Source organism: Struthio camelus, chromosome 14 (genome assembly GCF_040807025.1).
Source record: "Struthio camelus isolate bStrCam1 chromosome 14, bStrCam1.hap1, whole genome shotgun sequence".
Taxonomy (NCBI): Eukaryota; Metazoa; Chordata; class Aves; order Struthioniformes; family Struthionidae; genus Struthio; species Struthio camelus.
The window spans coordinates 4,487,070-4,510,562 of NC_090955.1; the positions used below are offsets into that span (position 1 = coordinate 4,487,070).

Here is a 23,493-nt window from a genome sequence, read left to right on the forward strand (position 1 = left end):
TTGTTTCAGAATTATAACCTGAAGATGCTAGCATTTATTTTATTCCTTTTCTGCTTGGCAGATGCAGCTAGAATTCTAAGTCTAGGAAAAATGCTCCTATTTCGAAGGTCACTCCATGGACATCACGCCAAAAACCACACACAATTGTATTGCTATTGAAAAGCAAGAAAGTTAAATCTTGATGCTCTTACTCACTTGAGTAATCTCACTGAATAAAAGTGGGATCAAGCTCCTAATTCCTTATCTCTGAAAGGCATTTTGTTATAACGCTCCTAAACATGCTTCCCACTGAGAAGCCTTTACGACCCTCTCACTTTGTAAGAGCTTTGCTGTAACTCATGAAAACACTATAGCTCTGAAGACTAGCTGTAGAGAAGCTTGAGTTTTCAGTTTCCTTCTTTCCTACCGAGATGAACTAAAAGCCACCGCTGTGAACCACTGTGCAGGCCCCACATTGTTGTGATGCTATTTATAGAGGAAACTTTCCCTACTGCTCTTCACACTGGTGAGTTACAAAAAGAAGCACTGAACAATTCCTTGACTCACCAAAGGTAAAAACCCAAACTTTTCTTACTGCCTAGAGCTGCTGCCGGATCCGGATCAGATCAGAGGCTGCAGATTAAATCATGTGTAGGAATGCATGCAATTCCAGTGATTTCACTAATTCGTAATTTCTATGCAAGTACTGCCTAAACTACAGAATTATCCTAAAATGCCTTCCATGTAGCGCCTCCTGGCTAATAACTTCAGCTAAGTAGCATTAGTTGCCCAAATGAAGTAAGTTATACCAAAACATAACTGCATCCTCACTGAGGCTTTTGCCAGTATAAACATACCGTAAATAAACCACATTCCTAAATGGTGCTGCTGTTAAGATCCTCCTGTTATGATATCCTGGCAAACTGCACACATCTTAGTCCAAGGAAGAAAATGAAAGGACCAAAAGATCATTCAGATGAATACATTCAGCCCTATCTAAATAATCTGAAGCAGAATTTTACCTGAAAGCTCTTAAAAAGGGAAAGAAAATGAAACAGATTTCTAATGCAGGCAATTTAGCTCTACTTTTTGCTACTCATTACTCCCTGTCAGGTCATGTAGGCCCCAGTCCAGGAAAGATTCACCTGCGTTTACATATATGCACAATATACCCAATCTCAGACCTCTTCAGGACTCCTGTAGCGCACAGAACTAAGGTTACGTTAACTCCTGCAAGATCATTCCCGGAGTAAGTCTGTTCCCAACCTTTGGAACAGTTTGGATGGCAGGACTAACGCTAAAATAAAGCATACAGTTTCAATACACAAAAACGCACGGCCAAACGATAAGGAAGTCTGCATCGATCTCTGCTGAATCATCAGTGGCCGCAGAGTCCATCTCCACAACATATGGAAGCAGAGGGAACTGCACCACCACAGATATGAAGGGCAAAAGAACCAAAGAGTAAAAGAACCAAAACATGTGAACAAGTTTCTCTCAGCAGCTGGAGACAAAGCAAATAGTTGCTTGTACCACTGGATGTCAAGAAAGATCACACAATGTCAGCAGGCTCATTCAAATCTGAACTAGACTGCCGCATGATCATAGTTCAGTTCCTAAATGCCTACAAACTAGAGCTGTAGCCCGGACTTCAGCAAAATGATTTTTCAGACAAAATAAAACAAAATAAACCCCAAACTAGTGTTTGTGAGACAAAATAAAATATTCTCTACCTTGTTGCAAAACACACATACGTGCACAACCTTCAACAGACACCCCCCACCCCTTCCACCACCACCACACACGCTATTTGGGCAAATGAAGACAAAACCTGTCACTGCAAAATGCAACCATCTGACAACATTTTCTGACAAGCACCTTGAGGGCAGAAATCAGTTACACTGGCTGGGCCCCATGCTTCCCACAGTACCATTCACCTATGCTGATAAGCAATCCTGCCAGCAGCACTGAATGGACAGTCCTGAACCTATTCCTACTGGACATTTCAACTGCTTTCATTTCTATGAAATTCTACCTGAAAGTGTCACGGTTCAGCTACTTTCAGTGAGGCTTTTTAAAAATCAGGACATCATCTTTGATGATTACTTGTGCTTCCGGTCTACAGATGTTATTCACTGAATTTTCTTCTTCACTTTTTCCTAAAACACAATTACTGAGAAAACGATTGAAACTGATATAATTTATGTGGGCAAGCAGATGCATTGCAATGTAGCTACGTTACAAGACAGGCTCAACACCTCCATGTGCTGAAATAAGAAAGATTAAGAGTTATTATGCTCAAGAGGAGGCGGACAACGTTGTCACCATTCAGTATCACTCCCCTACACTGCCAGGGGCAGACACATTTCCATACAGTTGGTGACATTAATTAAGGTTGCCTTTTAGGGAATTCCTTAAGGGCTCCATACTATCCCCTATGTTAAACACTGTATAAGCAGAAACATGCAAACAGTACACTTCAAAAATCAGTGAGGCAAAACACCATCCCACCTACACCAACGTAACAGATTAGCGAGAAGAAACAAAGCCAGAGAGAGCAGGAATGTGAAAATCACATCCTTTTAGTATCATGTTTACTACAGTGCATAGAAATGCTCTGTCATCTACCTATCCATCTATTTCAGTCAAAACCTTGATTTTTCCATGCATTAAAAAGACATCAGTGAGGGCCAGGATTGCTCCACAACAGCTGTAGACCCAAGACAGATGATTGCTTAGGACACCGTCCGTCATGTTCCAGTCTGTCGCTCTCTTTACATTTCTTCCCCTTTTCTGCTCCTCATAGAGGCTTCTGATACTACCCTCACTTTACAGTTTTCTGTTGCTCTCATTAAATGATAAAATGCTTTAAATGATTAAAACTCATTTTTGGCAAAAACTGCAATCCAAGTCTATAGAGAAGGGACTGCTCTCCTGACCTGCCATTTTCCGTTTTCATAATAATAGCGGAAAAAACAGGATAAATGCAAAACAAAACCAGTAAAATCAAATGCCTCCCTTAGGGGTGCTCCTCCAGTACCATTCTGTTACTCCTCTAAAACTTCTGCAAAGTTTTATTAAAACAAGTATTACAGACTGGGTCCTGGAAACAGTAGGTGATGAGGCCAGGGGTGGGGAGGAGCTAGAAAGTAGCTTTCCCTGCCAAGGCGTCTCTTGGCATGAACGAAGCCCAAATGTTACCCGGCCGATTACACAGGCGCCACTCCCAGCCCTACCACGCAAGGCAGCGAGACCAGCACTGCTGCTCTTCAGTGAGGTCTGAATGGCGCACAGGCCCTCGAGGGCTGTTCATATAAATTAGAGCAGGCCAGCTTAACCTGTGGAAACATGAGCCATCAGGCTACTGCTGGACTGCGTGTCAAAGCTGCACGCCATCACCTTTGCCCTTTCTCCTGTAGGTCACATGTTGACAACGTTCAATTAGATACAAATCCTGGAGCTCCTACTTGCCTATTTTATGAGACTTTCAACTCCTGCGTCACTGGCTCAGCCACCTGCATAACCTCAGGGCTCCCCTGGGCACGTTGGTCCAGAGCATTCAGGCTCTGAACTTAAAAGAGAGTGCTGTAATCTACTAGGCATCCAGTTCTAGTCCCCAGGCTTCACCATTTTCTCCCATGGTTGGAAGCGTGAATTTTCCACTGGTTTTGAACACAGCAAATAAACTAGCTCACCAACTTTGGGAAATGTCCCTGGAGACTTATAAACAGTTTGCTGCAGCTGTCATTTTACACAAATGTTTCTCCCTGTGATAAACTGGAAATACAAAGTATTCCTCAATGAAATCATACTTAATAGCAGCTAATTCCATTACCATCAGAGGTACTGTTTGCACATTTCCTTATCTCAGCCCCCTGGCAGACACTAACACTGGCTTCCCGTTTATTTCATACACCAGTTCAAAGCTGCCTTCCTTGAAATTCTCCACGGACCCTTTGCAGTCATCTTCACAGATCCTGCACCCATACTAGTTTTCACAGAAGTCAGTGGGAAAATTTCCATTGATTTTGGCTGAACAGATTGCTTGGCCTTTTTTCCTTTGGCAGCGAGACATTCCAACCAAAAAAACAAAACGAAAAACAAAGACAAAAAGCGCAAGAGCATGTGACTGTAGGTTTCTTATTTTATTGCAAAACTGAAAGCCAGCTCACGTCCATCCCCGATTTACTGAGATTTACAAATAGCAACCATTTCGTGTCTATTTCCCTTGGAATTCCCCTTTTCGTACATGGTCTGAAAGTTAAGCTGTTCCAAATTTTGCTCTGAGATTTGCTTGAACAGGGCTTTTGAAAACAAATAGCACTTTGCAGTAGATGTTATACTGTCAGTTTCTCGATTAGTTTATTGTTTGGATTCCTCCCCTCAGGAAAAAATATCATATAATTCCCACATAATTACGGAAATGGTAAACCATAACATATTCTGAAATTAGACTTGAGGCAGGGAAAATTTATTCCTATCTATTGTATTACTGTTTTCCAAAGTACCAGAATATCTGAGCCCCCAGATTTGCCTGCTCTGCAAAGGAGAACTACAGACAGGTGCAAAGCGGAAGCTTCTCCTTCCTCTTGACTGAAGCTGTTCCAGTTTTCTTTGCAAAACATGAAGAACTATGAAAAATAATGGTGTATCAAATGGAGCAGAAGGAGCCAGCCAGGTCCACACCCTTTTCAAAGTCATCATAAAGAAAAGTAGGATAGGGAGACACTGGAGAAGGCCTGCTGGACACCAGTGGTAAAGGGGGCTGGCTAAGTCCCTAAATAAACTGTGCCTCACCTGTAGGCATCTCCTAAGGCTGGCACTCCTCTGCTGTGTTTTCTTCATTCTTGGGATGAAAGATTCCTTATCTGTGTCAAATTCTATGAGTGTTTTGCTTCCAGTGTTACCAAAGGTCTGATTTCGCTCAAGTGCCGTTACCAAGCCTTGAAAAAGGTTGTTACTATGACTGCATGAACATACACCAACAGTAAGATGCCTTGCGTGGTAATGAAAAGAAATCCACAACAAAAGAAGCCCAGAAAGTTCAAGACTACCTCAGGTTCACTGGATTTCTGTGGTATTCTTTCATGCTATTCATTTACTCACAATGAAGTGCTGCAGAATTCAAACACATTTGTTCTGTTTCTTACTCTATATAAAACAAACTCGATTCAATGAAAAAACAACCGAAGCCAAGCTGTCTCTTGTGACTTGAAGTATCCTAACAGAGAGACTAACCTCACCAGCAGCTAAGTGAAAGGCATTAATTACCTGGATCGCTCACAAAATAAAGTCCCATCCTAACAACATCGTATTCTGGATATTTTTTCTCCAAGACATAGAGCAAAGCAAGCCCACTCCCTGTTTGGCCAGGATAAGTGGGGAGTACTTAATAATTGATATTCCTCTCCATCCAGCAGAAGGTTTATTGCATAGATTCTGTTGTGATATGGAAGGGAAGGACTAGATTAAAAAATAAGCCATCTGTAAACTGAGCCGATGAATTTAATGGAAAAAAAAAATTAAGGCTAGGAATTGTGTGGTGAAGTGCATCAAGAATGCTAACTGCATAGAGTCACATCCTCCTGAAATAGTAGAGAGGATGATGAAGATAAGGTCTAATCTTTTCAGAAAGTGGAAATTCTAGTCCTCGGTTATTTTGCACTGGAAAAAAATGAGTAAAAATGAGCAATATATTAGCAACTGGATGGACTTTATGTTTAGAATGAGTTCCAAAATAATGAGTCTGTTTTGCCTTTCATATTTAGCATCATTTACATCTATGCAAACCGAGCGCACAGCAGATACAAAGAATCCCATTCCAAATTGGAAACTGCTCTTTAGGCAAGTTACTTCAGTTCAGCCAAGCAGGTCCCACAATTGCCAAAGATGGCCTGATACCACTTCACTGTCTTCAGGGCTGGCTTCTGGGTGTAACACAGTTTACAGCAGTCTCAGGACTAATGTTAGTTGTATACTACTGTATACACTTCTGAAACCGCTCACAGACGAACAGCGGAATTGCAGCACAATCCCTTTTCGCCTATGCCACGTGGACATTTCGTGATACACCCTGAAATCCTTAGAAAATCAGTTAGACCAAATTTATGCCCTCTGCCTCAGAGTGAGGCTGAGGAAGCCACGTGTTGCCAAGGTTCTTGCCTACTTACCCACCGTATGTAGGATATGGGAAGTTGGTATTCACAATCCAAAAGCATTATTCTTCGCATTTGACTAAAGATATTAGAGCAAGTATTTTCAGAGGTTGTGATCTTTAAAGGCTCTGTCTTTCTGTGACATACAGGCAAAATCTGTGAAGAGCGCAGTAGCTGACAGTCACCTAAGGCAGAAGAAACAGTGCAAATTTTGGCCTCAGCCTACAAGTCTCAAATACTCCTGAAAACTGCTGCTCTATCTCCTCCAGACAACGCTATCCAAGCAATTTATAAAAGTCTTAGTGCATCTATGGTCTGAGTCCAGACTTGTCCTCATCTTCGCATATTTGAAATCGTATCTGTTACCTAATGAAAGGAATAAAGGCTTTGACTCATCAGCTCTCTAGCGGCCTCTCAGAAGCACAGAGAAGGACATCATTCTGGTTTCTATATTGTTGGTAGGACTGATAATCACAGTCCAATAGTAAAATATTTATTATGGGAGATGATATTAAAATGAGAAAGAACGATGCTTGTTCTTCTGGTTTCAGGAGTTGGCTGTAGAAAAAATATGCTTTTCACCAGTGATGTGAATCAGACTGTAGCAACAGAAAGAGACAAAAAACCTGTTATGATATTCCTGATGGAGTAATGGCTCATACATCCTACCTTAATATTAAGGGAATAAGCACTGATTTTAATCTGATGAAGTCCTAAATGAGGTTCTCAAAGTCACACAGGAAGCTTATTGAGCCGCCACGATTAGAGCTTCCTAGCTTGTTTCTGACTCCTACCTGTAAAATTTCCTCACAAATACTCTTAAAGGAACTTCAAGGAATGCGTCAGAGGAATTTTAAAATGTTAGAAGCATGCAAATATTGTGGACTAGTATTCCATACAGAGCCATAATTTGCAGTGTTTGCACTCCTTTTAGTGTTCCTTTTAAATTAAAGGCACAATAGGTAAGCTGCCAGAGTGCAGATGGTTTAAAGGGTTTAAAATATTCTTATTTATAGTTTTCATTTTTTTACAATAGAAGCTATTTAGAATCCAATTTTTGCGTGCTTTGAAAGGTAACAGGATTTATGCTGAAAACTAAATTCAGCAGGAAACCAGCAGGTAATTTGGATTAATGGGTTTGCGTATTTTAAGTACAAATAATATGAGTTAATAACATCTCGTCATATATTTAAACGTATATTGAGATGCAGACATCTAGCTGTGTAGGAAAGATTACAATGCCACAAAATTGTAATCACTATGGAATAATGCACAGGAGAAATGTGCCACTTAAGAGAGTCCTGTGACAGAGCTAGGAGAGCACTCTCCTACCCCTGAATAAATGCAGTTGGGGCTACATAAAGGATGTAGATATTTTTGAACAAAGCACTATAGTGCCAGTCTCCAGAGGTGAACTCCAGGAGTTAAAGCGCATGAAGGTAGTTAAGCATTTGGCAAAACACATAAAACACATCCATAGGTTGGCCAAGGGGTGGCCAGAGTTCAGAGTCAGCCAATACCAAAAATTAAACACAGACTGAACTCATGCTACTCTCTGACTTAGAAAGGTGTTCCTTTCATTTGTAACTCTGCACCCAAATTTATCTTCAGAGGTTGACTGAACTTCAGAAAAATTAGCAGGGATTTGGTCTATTTCATTTTATAGTCTGCTCGTCTCTAGAAGTGAAAGATCCATGTTCCCTTTCCCTCTCAGTCTGACAAGGACCTAGCACGCATCTGAGGAGAACATCTAAACAACCAGCAATGGAATATAAATTGGAAACTTAGTCAGTGATGCTGAAGCCGGTACTCTGGATTCTCCATTTCCAAATGAGGGCCCTGAGCTGTGAATTGCTCTCTCTCTCTCTTGCACTTTTTGCCTTTTGCTGGCCTTATGACTTGCAATCTTTGCTGTGACAAGTGTGAACAGTGACTGCTGCTTCCTCTGAACAGTGACCACTATGAACAGGGAAAAAGATGAAGGATGCTGCTATTTCTAACAGCCTCATCATTTGTGAACTCTCAGGATTTGTGAGTCTACCCCTCTTATACTGATGCCATGATTATGAGTCTCATTCTGTCTAACCATTTTGCCGTGATATGAAAGGCAGATACTGCTGCTGACACCTTGAAAGAAAGTGCCCACAGATGCAAATCATTAAGAGCCCACTCCTGAGAAGACCTGCTGCTGTTCTTAGCCCATCCTGTGTGTAGGGAAAGCAACTGCCTCAGGTAGATGAGACATGGCAACCTGCTCCTTTTGGAGCAGCTCTAGGCAGGGGCAGTGGGTGTTTTGGGAATTTTAACGTCAAAAATAAGATGAAAGACATTTGTTTATTTCTGTATCCTGGCTTTTCCATGATGTCTGTCCCTTTCAGTTTGATTCAATTACTCTCCTTATGTGCCTATTTACACCTTCTTGATAGAACCCCACAAGTTCTTAGACTTCTTCTTGCCAAGTTGTATGCTGCTGCAATCTATGAAAGAAAAAAAAAACAACCAAATAAAACCCCACCCTATTAGCGAGCTGTCGGTTATCCTTGATGAGTAATTCCATCAGTGGCCAAAGGGAAATGCTGGCAGGTGTAATTACTAGTTTCTTTTTCCCGGGCTGGAACCTCTGACTTGCAAAACCTGATTTCAAATTAAAAAAAAATCATTGACTAAATTATGATGGGCTTCTACCCAACATAAATAAGGCAGATTTCAACTACAGCTGGATATTTTTAATTGCAAAAAGCATTTTACTTTCACTGCTTCTCCAGCCATGATGGGTAATGTGAATGGACATCCTTACAAAACATCTGGTCTTTAGTACAGGAGCTAGTACAAAATGTTGTAAGAAAAAGTATTAATGTAGAAAAATATTCCATGCCGAGCTGACAAAAATCTACTTGTGCTTATTACAAAAAAATACAGTGTAGTTTAAAACTGACAATCCATTGCTGGAAATTCATCTTTTGCTTAGGATGATAAACCAAGACTGAATTATAGATTTCATAGATGCAGTTCCTGCACTCTGCATTTAAATATACACCTTCTGCTTTCCCAAAGCTTTTTTAACCCATTCATTTGAAATAAATGTTCATGGTCAAAAACTGCCTCAGTTTATGAACATTTTCATTTCAGGAAACATAGCAACACACTCTCTTAAGCTGTCCGGAGACCTGGTTAAAAGGAGCTCTCTCATCAAAACCTAATTTCCAACATTTACTTATTTATTTATATTTAGTTTGGTTTCTAAACAAGTTCACGTCCCAAGTGTGCAGCTGCATTTCCTACTGAATTTAAATTTGCACATAGTGTTAAGATGTAGCTACATTTTGAGCAAAGTTCTTATTTCATATAGTTGCTTCTCATATGTGAATATTTAGTCACATGGAGCTCATCTAATCCATAGATTACCACTCAAGTGAATAGAGTAAGTTCATTATCAGTATTCTCCCACGGAATTCATTTTTTTTCTTGTATGAAATAATAATTTAAAATTGAGATTTCTGTTCAGAGCACTCTATTCAAGCCTGTGCTCCGCAGTTAAACAGCTGTAAATATTTGCCCATCTCTTCAAACTGATTTCACTACAGTAATGGATACAAACAAGTGCACAAATCCAGGCTGTTGCTCTTTTCTGCTGGTTTCTCTTTGAGACTTCAGTTACACATAAAAACAGTTACCGTCAAAAGCTTGCTGCACTGGTCAGTCTAGGCCAAATCTTCTGTCAGTGCTCTTAAATAGGCATCACAGCCTTGCAAGCAGATGTGTGTGGGGGAGAGAGAAAGACTTCCTAACTCACATCAATAAATTTTAAGAAGTTCAACATTCAAACTCCACCAAATGTTAATCAGTCTGCTACCTTTTGTTATTCTTATGAATGACTGTAGTCAGGCTATTTAAAGCAAGTGATGCATTCAGTTGTTAATTGTAAGTGCCCATTGAGGACACCTCAAATGAACTACAATTTCCCCGCAGTTCTCATTCCCCTCCACCCCCCTTCCCAGCAAAGGACTAAAAAGACTTTAAGAGAGTACAAGAAGTTCATCTGCTCAGCCAACTGAGCCCTTCAGAAATTATTATGAAAGGGAAGGGCAGTCTTGGAGGAAAGAGGAAATACATTAATTTGAGTTGCTTTTAGTTTATCATTCAAAACCTACTGCAGCACTGTCCTTTTTTTCTTCTCTGATCGCAACAACCGTCAAACATCCACAAGCAAAATTTCCTGCCCATACTCTGTCCCAAGTCAGTGACAGAGTTTCCAGGTGTCCCCATCCCCCTAAGTGAAGATGGATCCTGTCTGAGAAGAAAACCCCATGGAATTCAGGACCAGAATCTAGATTTCTTTGATCGAGACTTTTTTTTTTTTTTTTCCCAAGCAGAAACTTTCATTGTTTTTTGGGCTTAGGAAAAACAAACAGTTTAGGGAAAATCCTGCCTTCTGCCCTTTTTCCATTTTCAGCAGCTAAGACTCTTGGAGACCGTGCAGCGGAGGAGTCAGGGCCTCGGGATGCTGCAGCACACTGCTTCCATGCTGCTCACTGAGAGGAAAGGAAATAAACATCTCCTCTCCTCTGTCAGCTTAAGTTGCCCTCTGACTTCACCTACAGATCTACATGCCTCTCCCCCTTTCCCTATCGGGCTCGGCAAGAACTCCCCAGTTATTCCAGTCAACTTGAGCCACTGGTGACGGAGCAAGGAGGAGCTGCCGGCACAGCCCCTACATGCACAGGCACACCTACCCACCAGAGGCCCTGGGCGCTAGCAGACAGAAGCAGTCCAGAGGCAAACGTTCCTGAGGTCTAGATACAATAATGGGCATGATATAAATACACTGCTATTGCAGTAGTCAACTATTATTATTTTTACAAAATAGTATTATTCCGTATCTCAGGCTTCTGCCTGCCTATTCAACCTGACTACTCAGCTGGGGGGTCACAGGCTGTGTGCCACTGTCCCACAGAGGTTATTTTATAGGGTAGAAAAACTCTTATTTCAAACCACTACCTAAATATTTAAGTACCAGCCTTGCAGAGATTTATGAACTATTTAGTTTAACCAATCCGTGCCAATAATTTCAATGGGTTTATCTGCAAAGTGTAAAACTAAGTATGTTCATATACATTTGCTTAATGGAACTGTAACTGGTCCAGTGCATCATGCGCTCTGCATAAATGCAAGGAAATACCTGTACCATCCTCTTGAAAGACCTAGTGACCATCTGCAGGATATCATCATAAGTTAAAAGGAGAAATGCCTTCAAGGACAATACCATGTGCCAGTAGAAAGAATCACAGAATTGCTCCCTTCAACTCTAAGCAACATCATATTAAAATAAGAGAAAATTGTTAGTGTTGCTAGCTCTGACCGTCTTCTACACCTCCTGCCTGCTAGGCTTCCTGCTTCAAATTCAAAGCAGAGTATGTGAAGAGGTACCGCTGCCAGAACAAAGGCAGTTTTTTGAGCCCTGACCCACTGAGTTCAAAGCCACATGCACAAACATTTCTAGGACCAGAGCTGAGTGTGCTGCACCTGGGAACATTTCTTTCTGATGCCTCAGCTAGAGCTGTTCCCAGGCTGAAGAGCACTGAACAGCCTTGACTGAAGAAGCAAAACTAATATCCCTAATGTAGAGCTGAACGTCATCAGCATAACAATGCTAATTCAGCCCATACTGTTAGTTAATGAAGACAATGAGTTTATGTATGCATAAAATAGAGGCCTTAGGCCTCAGGGGATCCATAATGAATATTTATCCCAAGAACAAACATCCAAACACAAATCTAAATTTATACAATTTAAATTTGCGCCGTCTAAAAACTTCAATTGCATAAACAGAAAGTATATCAAGCAGTATTTCTGCCAGAGTGACTTATCAGACCCACACAGTGACTTAACAACACAGTGAATCTGATCAGTCTGTCAAGGCATGTCCCACAACTACTTTCTCTCTCTGATGTTTCAAACCCTGTTGCATTCAGCTTCTGTCAGAAAGCTTTTTTCTGTCAGAGAAAGTAACCAAACTCCATCTCCCTGAAAATGGTAGAAGCAAATATTTTCCTTGGCCAAATTTTCTTTCTCTGTTCTTCACTAGACTCGCATTCACAATGTCTCCCTAATCATTCTGTTTTTCAGTGCAGGCAGGAATATCCTAGTCTCCTCATTTGCAGGCATTGCAAAATACTCTTTTAAATGACTCCCTTTCCCCCAAAGCCCAAGCCTTAGGACTTTTTGGCAGTTGTTTTCATAACAGCTTGTATTTGCTTTTAATCAATGTTTAACCAAAAACCACATCAGTATCACTACTGTTTTGATAGAAGTGTTATCAACTTCACTGCAGAGTAAAATCCTAGAAAATAATTCAATCTGCATGCTTAGTAGACTTCACAAGCTTTTAAAAAATCTAATTGAAGTATATTTTACCCAAACAAGTAACGTAATACAAAGTACTCAAACACTGACTTTCAAATTTACTTTTCAAACATCACAAAAGATTAGTCAAAGGTTATATTTTTATTAGTAAGACTGTTTTTTTTAAATAGGCAGTCAAAATCAAAAAAATGATTGTCATCAGTTCCCCCTTCCGATTATTCATATATGAGTGAAAGATCTTATTCTGCTGCTTTACAAATGTAGTTAGTTTAAATACTAAGTAAACAGATTTTACTTCTGAGATAGTTTTCTCCCACTAGCAGGCAAGAACTACACCTTTCTAGCTTGAGAGACACTTCTAGACAGCAGCACTGTTTTTAACATTAGGTTTTAAGCTTCTCATTGAAGTGTGACAACTGTAAGACCTAAAATCTGGCTTTTCATGCAGTATGATTTACTAGACCACTGTACTGTGCATACTACCAAAAAAACCTCCTGCTCATGACATGGTATTACACAGCATGAAATCCCTCCAGTATCTAATCTTCTAAGGGACTTATGTGCTAAGAAGAGTCAGGAAATCTATGCAGCCATCATTTCTCAAAATTTTGCTGGTTTCTCAGCTTAAACCAGACACAATTCTCTTTTCTGAACCCCGCACACACGTCAGCATCATTCAGCATCAGGAGCAATTCTCTACTTGAAAAGAAATCATGTTAGGAGTCTAAATTAATATTAAAAACAATCCCAACCCTTTCACTGTCCTCATAAAGAAACAGAGTTCTGAGACTCAACTTGAAAAGAGGTGGATAACAGCAGAGCTAGGCTACAATACCTAGTGTATTGTTTTTAGAAAAATGGAAACACAATAAAGCCCTAAGGTATTATCCACATCCTATTGGAAAGGAGCAGGAAGCAATTCAATCTACATTCTTCTCATAGCATTTTCTTACCTTTCTAAGTGACAGAGGATCCTCATATCTAGTACTCATAAAACTGCTGAGAATCCAAATTATCAAGGAAACATATGTGATGCTGGCACCCATTTTGTCCCAGCTCTACAGATACACCAGTGAATGCATAGTTACCATTTTTCTATTAAGTGTAGAGAGAAGAAAGGAGAGAATGTTAATCCCAGAGAAAGACAAATAAAAGATCTCACCTTCCCTCAACATATCACCCGGCATAATGCCAAGCTGGAATGCCAAACAGTGTCTGCATTTTAGATTAACCGGAGTAGCACTTTCAGGAGAAAAAGGGACTGGAAAGCAGCCATCTATGCCAGAGTAACACGATCAGATAGCTGACTATGTGGCTTCAGTCAAGATTAATCCTTCTTACTTGAATTCATTTGGGAACCCAGGCATCCTAGTCACAGTTGATCAAATTAGATAGAGACTCTCACACTGATCTAGGAGAGCTGAATCGTCCTGCAGAGGGAAATGCCATTCTCCACATTACTGAAATAAGTTTGGGGCAGAACACGTTAAATCTGAGACTGTCAGTTTTCACAAGCTCTTTTTCGACTGGGAGAAGTGACCTGCCTAATAATAACTTTGAGTAAGAAAATCTATGGGAGAAGCAGAAGTTGACTGAAGGTGTCCAGACCTTTGACTCTCTGGCCGCATTACCCTCGATGGGTGTTCAGCCAAATTAGTGGTAATTCAGAAACGTTTGCTGAAAGGTCAGGCAACTGCTGTCACACATGGAAAATAAAATTCTGAAATAACTGAAAAAGCAAATGCTGTCAATTCCCAGATACATTCTTTAGCGCTAAACGATCACAGTGACAAGATTTTAAGAAAGGAGACTGTAAATCCTAAATTAAAATAAAACCATTTCAAGTGAAACTGAGGTGAATGGATCAAAACTCGGTTAAATTCTGCCATTTTGTCCTAGATTCACCGAGTTTTTTAAAGTCTGAACCAAGGTCTCAAAATGTAATGTAAAAGGCAGCAATTACCATGGATGCCTGGGGAAGAAAACTGATATTCACAGAAATTAAGCTAAAAAATATTTTTAAAAATTACCCTTGTATTTTTACCATCTCTACTGATCAGACAAATACACATATAACACTAGTCAAAAGTCTTGATGTGTTTGCCACTGTTGCTGCTTTATACTTTATGCTACACAAACCTATGGTTATCAGTGTTATGGTCTGAGTCTGCTCTGAAGAGAGTATCTAAGTCTCAGAGACTTCTAAATAGTGCCAGCATACACCTGCTTGAAGTCAGGGGCTTGCCAAACAGGAGCATGTGTGCCAAACTGGAGCCTTGAATCTCCAAGTAAGTATGTCACCATTTTGATCTGTTAATAAATAAGCTCTGTCTTGCTTAGGCTTGAATATGTTTCATTAAGAAAACAATGCAGTGACCCATACGGGTAAAGCTAGTCTCAAGTAGAGTGTGAAGGATCAGAGGCATGTTCACGGATCTTCTTCTCTAACCCTTCTCCTTTTGCATAAATACGTATGACTTAAAATGTCAGTGCAGGTTCTTCATACTTCAAGGCTTCCATGTTACCTTTTCAGAGAAACACAAATACAAAAGGAATAAACAGTATTTAATGAAAAATAACATAAGATGAGAGAATTTACATGGGCAGATTGCAACTAAAGCCTTTAATCTTCATTATGGATTCAAATGCAAGCATCGAAAATAAGATTCAAGTGGGATGATGAAATTCTTTTTGTTTAATGGATAACAATCAAGTAACACATAATCCCTTACAGCAATGATTCTGCAACTGCTCTGTCCTTTTTATGTGCATAATATATCCTAATGGGTTTTACAGCAATCTAGGCCACAAGACAAAGCATCTGGCAAAGACATGTCATTCATGAGTAACATGCACCAGCCAGAGAACTGAAACATTTGATGGTACAGGCACTTTATCTTACTGCTATACAGAACTCCTGTAAATACTCCTTAAAAAAGATGAGAATTTCTAGAAAAACAAGAGAACTTCCGCAACTTCTTTATAGTATTATTTGTCTTTCAACTGTTATCCTTTGAACAACACACTTGTTTCTTTTTCACTCATTAATGAGATTATCTCATATTAATAGAGATATTGCCTGCTTCTTTCCTAGATGTCTTTGCAAGAAGTCACCTCCACAGAGTTCCTAGGAAAATGCTTTCTAATAAACTAGTCACCATATAAATAGCCTCATTAAGATTTTGAATTGAAGTGATTTCAAACATAAATATAAAATAAACTGTGTGTTAAAACCATTGAGAAGACAAATACACGGTCTGCAGATTTCAGTCATCTTAGAGATTGTTGAAGGCAATTATAATCTCATTGTATGTGTGTAGACAAGACAAGAAGACAAGCTACTAAAATTATGAACCTGTGGAAAAACTGGATTAGTGTTCTCTTTTCATTTTAAGTATAAGCAAAATAAATGTGATAGATGGATAAAATTGAGTCTTTCCTGTATTCTGGTCAGGACAGCTGAGAAATGGAACGGAGGCAAGAAAACTTGCTTTCTCTTCAGTGGGGACCAGGCAGTAAGTTCTCATTCCCTTTGATCCTTCTGGATCAAATCTCTGGCACTGCACTAAATGCACCGCTTTTCTGGGGCAGATTCCATTCTTTTGCATTTTTTGTAATATGATCTTGCTAGCAGGATTTTCACAGTTAATTTAGGTTTGAGGGTTGCGGCATTTTTTTTAATGAATGTGTGACCAAGCCATCTTCCTCTTCATCTGCTCAATAGATTTATTTTGTACACGGCTACATCTGTTTCAGTACTTTAACTGTTCCAATCTGAGGACTATTGACATTTTCATTATGTGTTACTTGACAGTACATGGCTATAGTAAGGGATTTCCATCTACAGGGAGCAGGGGGAATCTTTCTTTGCAGAGATTTCTAGTACATAAGGTATTTCAGTATAGCAAAATGATAATGCAGAAAGAATCAGGGCATTTCCATAAATGTAAGAGGACAAGATTCAGCATCCTTGGGAAATAAGTGCTGGCTGGAGAACAAGGTGTGTGTTATTAATACATATCAGTGTCTATATTCCAGAAGGAGATAGCTAAAGACTATAATTAGCTCTGAAGCTAAAGTATGAGCAGCATAATAATAACTGTTAGACTAAAAAGGAATGTAATGAATAAAAGCGGAATTCACAAAGGAATACAATGTTAATATTGAAATTTGGATATGTTAAAATGCTGCGTTGTGGAAGACTAGCATTTAATGATACTTTGCGCAATTTACTCAGAATAGATAGGAAAAAAGAAACAATTATTATTTACAAGAACAAAGAGGGCTTTATATGTGTTTTGAGATATAGTCTATCAGATATGATCGCTCCCTTCAGTAATTCTGTTTCTACTGTACACGCACACGTGCTCTGTGTTGTACAAATACACATACATGCACATATAAAATTATGTCTGTCATTTTCCTACAGCAAAAAAAAAAAAAAAAAAGAGGATATGGAAAAATGTGAGAACAGACTGATAACAGAATTTGTAGAAGATCTCTCTGGTCTCCCTACATCTGACCTTGAACGACTGCTTATGCTGATGGTTAGAAAGTGCCTCCTAAACACTTAAAATGGCTATGTCCTTTCACTGACAAATTTGCTCACATAACTATATCCAAAACTAAGGCTTGAAAAAAAGGGGGAAAGGGAGGAAAGATAATGCTGTTGGTTTCTTTGCCCTCTCTATCTATCTTTTAAAAGGCAGCTGCTTTTCAAACACAACAGAAATGAAAAAAAAAAAAAAAAAAAGACAGACAACGCAAAGAGTTCCTTGTATTTGTATATTTAGCTGGTGATTCCAGGTTTGTAATGAGAAAGCAAGATCCAACAAAGTTTAGGCGTTTAATAATCAAGGGTACTATCCCAAAGAGTATCAAGACAATACGGTAATATTCAAGCGAAAATATAAATCTCTGCGGTACACTAACAAGAGATTTTCTACATGATGTGTGGCATAATCAGTTGATCCATCTTCCTTAATATAACCAAATACTTTCTTATTCATTTCAGAATTCCTTACTGATATGTTTGTCAGCTCACAATTTCTGATTAATTCTCTTCTTTTTATTTAAACCTATCCAGTTTCAAACTAGTTCCAAACGACAGTCACATTCTTCTCTTACTGCTCTATCACTGCTTTGATTTCACCACTGGCTTATTAGTCAACATATTAACCAACTTTCTGTCATAAAAGCTGCCATGCCCTTGACCTAGCTTGTGTATCTATCCTTCCTGCAGACTCTTCATTTAACTTGCTCTGTTCCTTTCCCTCCATCTTCCGTAGCATTTTCAGAACTTTCCCTAAACTATCTGTCAATTTGTCATGTGAACTGAGAATAATCTCTGTTGAATATTCTATCTCACGACAGACAAATCTTGCCTTTAAAAAAATCTCTTCCATAAATTCTTGCTCCTCACCAGTGGCAACATTAAAGTTTTGTTAATTGCATGGCAGCATGCTAGAAACTTTATGAACAAATTCCGTCTCCTACCTTACCTGAACTATATCTAAGATACACTTTTAAGATACATTGAAGATATATTTTTAAAATTGATTTAACTTAAACATAACTCATGCAGGAAGGTTCTAACACTTTACTCTAAATCAGGTTAAAACAAGTGTAAGTTTATTTTTATGTATTAAAATAAGTCACTCTTAAGCCCAAACTAAGAATATTTACATAGTCATCAACAGTGATTTAACTACATGGCTGTATAAAAACAATTTAGGGAAACATGTATAAACTAAGTGGCGAGAACTACAGAGTACAAAAAGAATGATTCATTTTTCTGTAGTAACCTTCTGCCAGCACTTCGATACCACAGGATGCAAGACAGCAGAAAATCAAGTCTATTATTCATACCCAAAAAGAGCCCAGAAACTTCTGATTTTCTCCAAAATTCTGGGGAATGTTTCAGTTGAGGCCAATCTGAAATGTATACTATACGGCAACCCAGCGAACTAAACTATGCACCACGCTTTGAGAGTCGATCAAGAATTTACACTATAGCAGCATCTAAGATTGGCAGTGAGGACTAAAAGTTAACGTAGCTGTAGACAAAGCAATTAGCACGTCTCTTAGGCGGATACTGATCTAGCTGTTCTGTTAACAAACCTTCCAAAATGTGGCAAGGCGGCACTTGCTAATAATACTAGAAGAAGCAGATAATAGCAAAATAATCAATTAAATGGAGTCACACATTGCCTACTTTGAAAAGAGCATCAGGAAGCAGTGGAGAGATCAAATGAAGAAAAAAAATTGTAATTTACAGTTGGGAAAACTCTGTCAGATGTGCATTTGAAGTGAAAACTGATAACATAATCCCATGAAACAGGAACGACTAGCATCACGGAGGGATAAGAGCTGATCCTCTTCTACCTGAGCAAAACATTTCAGTGCCTCACTCCAAGCAAAGAAGTATGTGCAATGTTGACTCACAGTGCTTTCAGTAACAGCAGGAACTTGCTCTGTCTACTCACAGTTTGCTTTCTTCCTATGAAGAAGGCCTCAGACCCCACTTACGTCGCTTCCTGAAGTCCTCATCTTTCTACCTATGTATAGTCTGATCTGAAATAAACAGGTAGGAAATCAAAGATTTCTTTTGCAGTAGTTTCTTGGCAGGAAAGAAGCAAGCCAGAATGTGAGTATGCAAATAAGGCCTCTTCTCCTGACGAAGAGAAGTGCTGTGTTACAAGGTGAAAATCACCTAGTCTGCAGTTCTCCCTTTCCTCTGAAGCAGGAGGGGATCCCTTTCAAAAGGGATGCTGATTCTTTGTTTATAAACTAGGACTTATCTAGCCAGCTGCCCCCTCTCTGGGGCTGACTGCTAAAATATCCTGATTAGCCCTTTTTTTCCTCTTCTCAGGAACTTGACACTATTTCTCTCTTTCCTCTTTCCCTCCTAATACATGTTACTATGATCAGACCTTGTCTGACACTGAATCCCATGGTGTCAGCATAGACACGGTGCAAGCATATCCTGATTCCCATAGATCACAATGTAGTAAAGTTGCACTGATGGAGATGTAGATGGGACTAGAGATACTAAAGAAAAAGGAAGTAATTTGCCCAACTTAACTCAGAAGTAGAGCCAAGGACAGAACCTGTACTCTATCCTGTTTGGTCCAACAGAACAACTGCTGGAAGCTCGACTTCCCACGGTTTCAGAAAAGCAAAGTTCCACTCATTTGGGGGTACTCCTCATAGCTAGAAAGCCTTCGACCATCAAATCATGTTCAGAAATAATGCTGCTGGAATTACGTAACATCATAAATCTGGAAAAGGAAAAGGTAAATACAAAATATTTGGAGCAACTCTGTGAATGAATATTTTAGGAACTGTTGAAGGAATAGGTAATTCTGTCCAAGATAGGCAGCTGACCCAAAATAAACGCAGCATTTGTTAAAACTACAGTCTGGTAACAGAAAGCTCATAATAAAGGCTATATGTATTATAATTAAAACCATAAATATTTTCTTATGAAGAATCTATACCTCTTTATTCTGAGAAGCTTTCATTCAAGACTCCTAGATATTTTTCACTAATATTCCTACATGAAATACTATTTTCTATATTCTGCCTATACTGTTATTAAATTTCTTGCTGGCTGAACCTCTTTTGGAAGGACCATCGCGTAAGGCAAGCTTTTTATTCTTAGCTTCATCTACCACTTGAGCACAACTCCATGTGAATATATGAAAACTATTTTATTTCCATTCCAGAACCTAGAAACTACTGAGCTCTTTTTCTGCAATTTTTTTTTTTAGAAAATCAGTCTTTTGGCCTGAGATAAAGGCTATTTCAGTGTGAAAGGATGTTTTTGTTTGTTTTTAGTAATCCAGGAAACCAAAAAGAAAGAAATTGTAACAGAAAAAAAGTAACACTGCAATAATATATAGCATTCCTTTTTTTTGTGAAAACTACAATGAATCATGCTGCTGTAAAACAAGGTTAGGTTAGCAGCTGATTTAAAAAAAAGCATTACAGTACTCTCATTTTGGCTTCATCTTGTAAACTCAAGAAGATCTTATGTTGCTCTTTTCACTGAGGAAGCCAGTTATAAAGGATAATGCAGCTTCCTTGCATGAGTAAAAAAGAAATTTTCTTACTCCATTTCACTTTTCATTGGACTTTTTTGTGTGTGTTTGGGATACCCTGTGACAGTTGCTAAATATGTGAGAGACATTTTTTCTGACTGGTAATTAGAATAATTACTCATTAAAACATTGTAATCACAACTACCAAAATATACATGTAATTATAGAAACTTATGCCACAGAAGCCTTGTTAGCTGTCCATGTATTTTAAGTAGAAAGCATGAGAGTGACTCTAGAACATACGGTCTCAGTAAAGAACAAGAATGAAGGTATCTGAACTTTTTTGCTCTCCTTCTCTTTCCCACTCCGCTCCCAAAATGCCTTAAACCCTATTTATCATTTAATTTAGCTACAATACTGGAACTTGCAACATTCTTTACCCAATAGGAAGTGATTTAACTAGACAAGAACAATAAATAGACCTACCTAAAAGCACCAGGGTGGGGGTTGGGGTTGACTGCTCAATAATCTTGAAAAATTCCACAACACAACATTTGGGAGCCTTGGGTACTTCAGACGAGTTGCCGAAGAAGTGCCCCTACAGACATAATTAAAAAATAAATCACATGTAACTTTCAGAATAAATCCGATACACTCAACATTATACCCAATATCATTTCAGTGTCAATGTGCTGCAAAAAAAAAGCATGTTTTGAGGAGTTAAAGAAAACATCCCATTTGAAAACATGATGCCAGAGTTTTCTTCTATACAAAATATTCAAGTATTAACAAGTACACAAGGCATGGTTTGACTCTCTGGTGCAAATTTTAAAATGGCATAAGAGTGAGGTAGTTCTGTTTATTTAAATATGGTGACAGCAATTTTAACAGCAAAATATAAAGCGAAATTCACCTAGAATAGTTCAGTGTTTTTTCCCCCACTGGAAATGAACTACTGTCGTTGGTTCATTGCAATCAGAAAGCGTAGGGCAAATATAGCACTTCTCAAACACCCTGGCAGGGTTTCAGCCATCTGCCCTGGCAGACTGCTGGGCAAGCTAACATTTGCTGCCCTGCGTGGAACTGCAAGCCTCGACTTCCATAACCTCGCAGACGCATGCCTGGCTGGGAACCCCGGCTCCTGGCTGGAGCCTGGGATCCTGGACTCCCTCTTTCAACAGAGGTCACTGCATTTAACTTAAAATGTTATTTTTAGATTTTGCCTTCCATCAGAAATGTCTTGGGGGGGTGGGGAGGGTTGTCACTGTTCTGCCATCAACCTTCAAAAATGAGTATATTTCATATGAGGCAAGGAATCAGATGGTGAAGTGTGACGGTGGCATGTTGTGCAGAGCACGAAAAATTGGTGACACCGATGTTCAGAAAAACTGAACTTGTACAGGAACAGGGGCAGAAAAGGACTACTGTGATGAACAGGGCAATGCAGTACTTTTATGAGACTGTATTTGCCAAGTTTTGCTTGTTCAGCTTTACAATGTAAAAATGGAGAGAAGATGCTCCTGTCTAACAAATATACCATGTGGCCAACAAGGAGGGGGAAAGGACTGGTAAGCTAAAGGAAGAAAAAAATCAGGTATAAATTAGCCAGGAATAAATTGAGTCTGAAATTAGATGAAGGTCTCTAACCATTACTGGAGAAGGTTACAGAGCAGGGTCCCAAGAGGATAAAAATTCTAATTAGTTTTAAAATGGTGCTTGATGGGTTTATGAGAGGTATTACACGACATGGGTATCTCCTATAGCAGAGGACTGAACTCATGACCTAGCAAGATCCCTTTCACTCCTATGAGCTTCTTCACATTAATGCTTGTGTACAATGAAAATCGGGTTCTATTTTCATACTTTTAATGCTTTAGCTCACTTTAATGCCCAATTTCATGCTTTTACAGGTTTAATTCAGATTTTTAATGTTTTATATGCTTTTACATTAAATTATTTAAAAAAAAAAACAAACAAAACAAAATCTAGCGCTCTGCTGCAGTCATTGATTCTATGCATACTGTTACGGCCCCTTTATCTGAAGGTTATTTAATGAGTGTCCCTGAAGGGATTAGCATGTCAATGTGTGTATATTGATTTCCTAATCCAGCCCATCAAAGCTGTTATGATCTGGCAACAGCACAAGAAACAGCAGTTCAAGGTTCTTCACACAGCTCTGACAGTATGTTCTCAAGCCTCTTGATGTGAGAATTAGCTCAGTCCAGAAGTCCAATTAATCTGATGAGACTGTCAACAAAGATGTCATTTGTAGTCACATTTTTGGGGATGTGGACACCTGTCTAAAACACAGAATGAGATCACCAGCTCATTAACATTTTTCCAACAGATGGTAAAAAGCCGCAATTTATACCATTTTGGACTTAGAGCCAGTCCTCTAAGCCCATTCTGAAGGACTGCACACCAAAGCTACTTTTAGAAATCAAAATATCTGGTAAAAGTGTATTTAGGGTGTATGCAGATACAAGCACCAGAGTGTTACAGCGGAAAGAGAGTTTGCCATCCTCTTCCCAGATCTCAAAGGAAAACAATACAGAAAATATATATAAAAAAAAAATCAGAATAACTAGGGCGAGGAGGTGATTAAACAAAGCCTTTTTTGAGTAATCTGATCTTTCATCAAAATAATCCAGCATTCCAAAATAAAACTCTCTTAATCTGGAATATTTCAATCACCTGTACTGACTCATAGTAGCCTTTAGTTAGGTAGTGTCACTGTCCTATTCTTTCCTAAGATCCAGGCCCAAGCTCTCTGCCTGCTCCCACATCAGACTACATTTCCATGACACTCAGCCCTCTGGCTGTTCCCCAGTGCCCTAAAGCCAACAGTAGTAGGAGACACACAGCATTAAACTGTGCCACAAAACAGACTAAGAACCAGTTTGACAGTTCTTATATAGACAAGCTGCAAGCTGCTTTTCCTCAAGAGCAGCGTT

At 39.1% G+C, this 23,493-nt stretch overlaps 1 protein-coding gene across 1 annotated transcript in view; it reads right to left on the reverse strand.

The window, feature by feature from the left end:
* The window catches only part of CHL1 (cell adhesion molecule L1 like), a 318,808-nt gene that overhangs the window by 183,783 nt on the left and 111,532 nt on the right, over positions 1 to 23,493 (reverse strand). The window contains exon 2 of the mRNA XM_068960377.1: positions 21,026 to 21,137. The gene's annotated coding sequence lies outside the window, so the exon portion shown is untranslated. The remainder of the gene's footprint in view (positions 1 to 21,025; positions 21,138 to 23,493) is intronic.